The following is a 4,457-nucleotide window of genomic DNA, read 5'->3' as shown; positions in this document are numbered from 1 at the left end:
ACTGGCCTAGGCGATGTCCAGGCAGGTGGGTTCGGGGCCGCACGTGGAACAGAAAGGCTGTAGAGCCCCGTGAGAGGGTGTGTTGCTGTGGAGAGAAGCACAGGTGAAAACAAAAAGCTGCTCCAGCGTAGGCACCATCTCCAGGAATGTTGTCTTTCCCTGCAGTCTCTCGAACACAGCAAACGCTCATGCCTTTCTATTTTTACTTAGCTTCCTTGAATTGCAAGAAATAAAGGGTCACTCAGTGCAGTTCTAGTGAAGAGGTTTGTGGTGAAGAAACTGCAAAGCAGTGAGGGTGATGGAAGCTTCTGGAAAACAGGATCTGTGGACTAGGCAGTCCTTGCAGAGTGCAGCCAGATATGGTCCAGGGCAGCTCCAGGGACCTTTGGGGCAGGGACTTGGGGAATTCTTCACCCTCTTTCTATTTTTCAAAGAGTTTGCCTCCGTCTCATAGCTTGTACTACCCTGTGCTTCCTCAGAGCTTCTGCTGGCTCACAGCCTTTCTAGCATCGCCTCTGACCCAACCCTCTGTGCTGCTTCCTTCCGTGTCTCTCCTGATGGCGGGACCCCCTCTAGTTCCTACTTCAGGCTCCCAAGAGCAAGAACCAAACTGGCTTCCCCTCAGGTCAGCTGTGTCCAGGACTAGGGTGGATGATGGGCCACGTGGTCCAACCTGGCCCGGGGCAGGCAGGCGCGGCATTGTGTTCCCAGGGGCCTTTACGGATATGTGGGCGTGTATTTGTCTCCAGCAGGAAATCCAGGGTGGCAGAGTTCTAGGCCTTTGAGGTCCTTGGAGAGCCACTTGCTCTTGGATGCTCTCTGAGGCAAAAAATATCTTTCTTCAGAAAAGTATGAGAAGACTTCCTGTTTGGAAAGCTCCAGTCTGTTCTACTGAAGGTAGGGGAGCGGGTGTTCAATTTGCAGTTTTTAATGGTTTTCCCAGGATGCACACCCCCACATATCCATGCACGCACCATCCATTCAACCCTTCTAGGCGTAGTCATTGCGAACTCGAAGTGCCAGACACTAAAACGGGGCCTGGGGATACAGCCCTCGTAGAGCTGATGTTCTAGTCGGGGGAGGCAATTGTAAAGATAAATACATATATTATAATCACATCAGAAGGTGATACATGCTTTGGGGAAAAATACAGCAGAGTAAGATAAGTTGGGGAGTACCGGTGAAGGGGGGAGATGGGTTGACCTTTTTAATAGTGTGGGGAGGGGAGGTATCATTGAAAAGTTCACATCTGAGCCAAGCCTTGAAGGGGGTGAGGGACATTTTGAGAATTTTGCAATATCCCTCAGGACAAGACACTAAAGGCACCTTGGTCTTGTGAAATCAGCCCTGAAAACTTCGGGGAATAAATCACAAGGGAGTAAGAGTGTGACAAGTCAGGAATATTCCATGGCTGGGCACCAAGAGTGGCCCAAAGATTGGAGAAAGAGGGTTCAAAATAGCAATAGGGGAAATGGTGGCAAAGTCAAGGTTCACTTCAGTATGTTATTCTTTCAACGTATCTGTAGTTTGGAAAATTTCAAAATAAAACTGGAAAAAAAGTCTTAGTTATAATAATGGTACTGTGGCTATGTAGGAGAATGGTCTTATTATTAGAGGTGAAGTAGTTGGGGTAATCTGTCATGATGTCTGCAACTTTCTATGGGGGGCACGCAGGAGTCGGCTGATCAATGATTCTCTCTTATCATTGATGTTTCTATCTCTCTCCCCTTCTCCCTTCCTCTTTCTGAAATAAATAAAAACATATTTTTAAAAAGAGAGAAATAAAAATATATGACTATACAAAGACCTGTATGTGAATGTTTATAGCAACATTATTTATCATAGCCCCAAACTAGAACCAATCCGAATATCCATCCATTACTAATGGATAAACGATGGCATAGCCATGCAACAGAATACAACTCAGCAATAAGGAGTGAGCTACTGATATATGCTAAAATGTGAACCAATCTCGAAAACATTGTGCTATGTGAAAAAAGCTAGAAGCAAACAACTACATATTATATAATTTTATTTATGTGAACCATCCAGAAAGGGAAAAATCTATAGACAGAAGGCAGGTCAGTGGTTGCCTAGGGCTGGGGAGGAAAATGGGCATTGATTGCAAACACATATGAGAGAACTTTTTGGGGTGATGGAAATGTTCTAAAACTGCTTTGTGGTGATAATTAAATTGTACAGCTCTATATATCTGCTAAAAATATCGCATTGTATACTTACAGTAGGTGTATTTTGTGGTAGGTAAATGATACCTCAATAAAGTTGCTGGGAAAAAAAAAGTGAAGAAGTTCATTTGTCTACCCGGGAATCTGATGGTGAGGCTTTATTCATTCAATAAAATTTTTTTTTGAGTCCTACTATGTGCCAGGAATTGTGTGCTAAGCCCTGGGGATACAGTGCTGCATCAAACAAGCATGGAGGGTTGAAAAGATTTATGAGCTATTTGTTTGGTACGTTTACTATGAGACCTGCCCGGTGGTAGAGGGATGGACTAGATAACCTGCTTTTCTTTTGCTGCTTGCCTTGCTTGGACTCTTCTAAAAGCCAAGCCTGAGACGAGTGTAAGTTGCTTGCTTGGCAGGTAGAGTAGGGTGAATGGTGGCCCTCAAAAAAACATGTTCATGCCCTAATGCAAGTTGTGAAGGTGACTTTATTTGGAAAAAGAGTCTTTGCCAATGTGATTGTTCAAGATCTCAAGATGTGGAATCGTTCTGGATTACCTTTGTAAGTCCTAAACCCAAAGACAAGTGCCCTGAGAAGAGACAGAGGGAAGACACGGATACAGAGGAGGAGAAGGCCTTGTGGCGATGAGGACAGAGAGTAGAGTGAGGCAGCCACCAGCCAGGCAAACCGGGAGCCCCAGCAGCTAGGAGAGGCAAGGGAGGGTCCTCCCTTAGCATCCTGGTTCAGAGCCAGTGCAATCCTGCCACCACCTTGATTGTGGACTGCTGGTCTCTAGAACGGGGAGAAATAAGTTTCTATCATTTTCAGCCACCACGTTTGTCATCATTTGTAACAGCAGCCTAGGAAACAAATGCAGTAGGTGATCCTTACTGGAATGGGGAAACGAGACACAGGAGGAAGGCGAGCCATTAAGGGAATGTAAAGGAGTGCCTTTCTACCCTGGGGGACCTTCTGAGAGAGAGTGACAAAGGGGCGAAAGGCGTGGTTATCCACCAGCCCACTCCTTACTTGTTGAGGCTAACTCCTGTTTATTCATATTTAATGAAAGGGTCTCATGTGTCCGTTACATTTGTCTTACATGTGAGCTCTATAATCATGCATTAAATCCACCATCTCCTTGTAACATCTATGCTAGAAACGCTGCCAGCGGCTTGGTGTGGCCCTGATCGCCTGTCAGGCACCTCGCCTGGGTGGAAGCACAGCAGGGGAGCAGTAAAGGTTTCTGTGAGGCTTCTCACTCCCCTCCCGATCGCTCCTCCTGCCCCCTGGTCCCCATCACACCTCATCACGCCTTCCCACAGCTCTCATTTCCTGTCTGTCTGTTCTGTTTTGCTCCCAGCCAGTCATGTTCTTTTCTTCTTTCTTTTCTTCTGGTCTCTCTGGGAAAAAGCCTGCAGTCCTTTTTGCCCAAACTGGGTGGGGAGTTCTCGGTGACTGTGCATATCTTTGTCGAAAGCACCCAGTATCAGATTTGGCATTTCACACTCAGCTTCGAGCACTGGTCACCTCTCCCCTCTTCCCCCCCAACGAGGACACCAGGGTACCATGCAGCGCAGAGCTAATGTGCATACCTGAGATTAAAAATTAAAATGCCGCTGCCCCCACACAAAGCAGCTGGCAGCATTTTAAAACACAGCTTCTCCTTCTTCGGTTGGGGAATGTCTGGGGAATGGCACGTCTTTGCCTGTGGGTTCTCACCAGGGGCCCGTGGGTATGGTCCTGGCTGTGGCCTCTCTTTCCTGAGCTGTTTGCTTCTCCTATGAGCTGCAATCAGGAGGGAAGAGCATCCCGATGACTAAGGTAATTTCATTGCTAGCCATCTTTGGCTTAAATCCCTCTGGCACCCTCTGACCAGCAGAAATAGCCTCCTCTATCTGCACTAATGGCATCCTCTTAGCTGAAAGAAGTGATTTTTTTTTTTCAAAACTCTAATAATAATAATAGCTCATATCTACTGACACGCTAGGCCCCGTGCTAACTGCCTGGCATTCTTTATCCATTTCAATCCTCACAACAAACTTATAATGTCACTCCTTTGTCATCCCCATTTCACAGATGAGGAAACTGAGACTTAGAGAGTTCAATCACATGTCTGGAGCCACACGGGAGGTGCATCTAGGATTCAACCTTAGGTCTGGCTAACTTCAGAACGTGTGTGTTGATCCTTCAGGTTACGTGGCCTGTGACCAGAAGAATCCTCACCTTCTGTTCCTTTTCAGAAAGAGTTAAGTGGAGAAGTTGAAAAAAAAACA

General features: G+C 46.3%; 1 long non-coding RNA gene across 1 annotated transcript; it reads right to left on the bottom strand.

The window, feature by feature from the left end:
* Window positions 1-2,909: 2,909 nt before the first annotated feature.
* LOC138993210 (uncharacterized) lies at window positions 2,910-3,938 on the bottom strand. The gene is made up of 3 exons (XR_011468246.1): window positions 3,777-3,938; window positions 3,487-3,649; window positions 2,910-2,976 (listed from the first exon to the last, which is right to left on the bottom strand). It is a non-coding gene; the product is annotated as an uncharacterized lncRNA (long non-coding RNA).
* Window positions 3,939-4,457: the final 519 nt, after the last annotated feature.

This window comes from Myotis yumanensis, unplaced genomic scaffold (assembly GCF_028538775.1).
Source record: "Myotis yumanensis isolate MYYU_CA2020_CCGP unplaced genomic scaffold, mMyoYum1.0.hap1 SCAF_15, whole genome shotgun sequence".
Taxonomy (NCBI): domain Eukaryota; kingdom Metazoa; phylum Chordata; class Mammalia; order Chiroptera; family Vespertilionidae; genus Myotis; species Myotis yumanensis.
The sequence above is the reverse complement of the archived record's forward strand: the minus strand, read 5'-3'. Positions and strand labels throughout refer to the sequence as shown.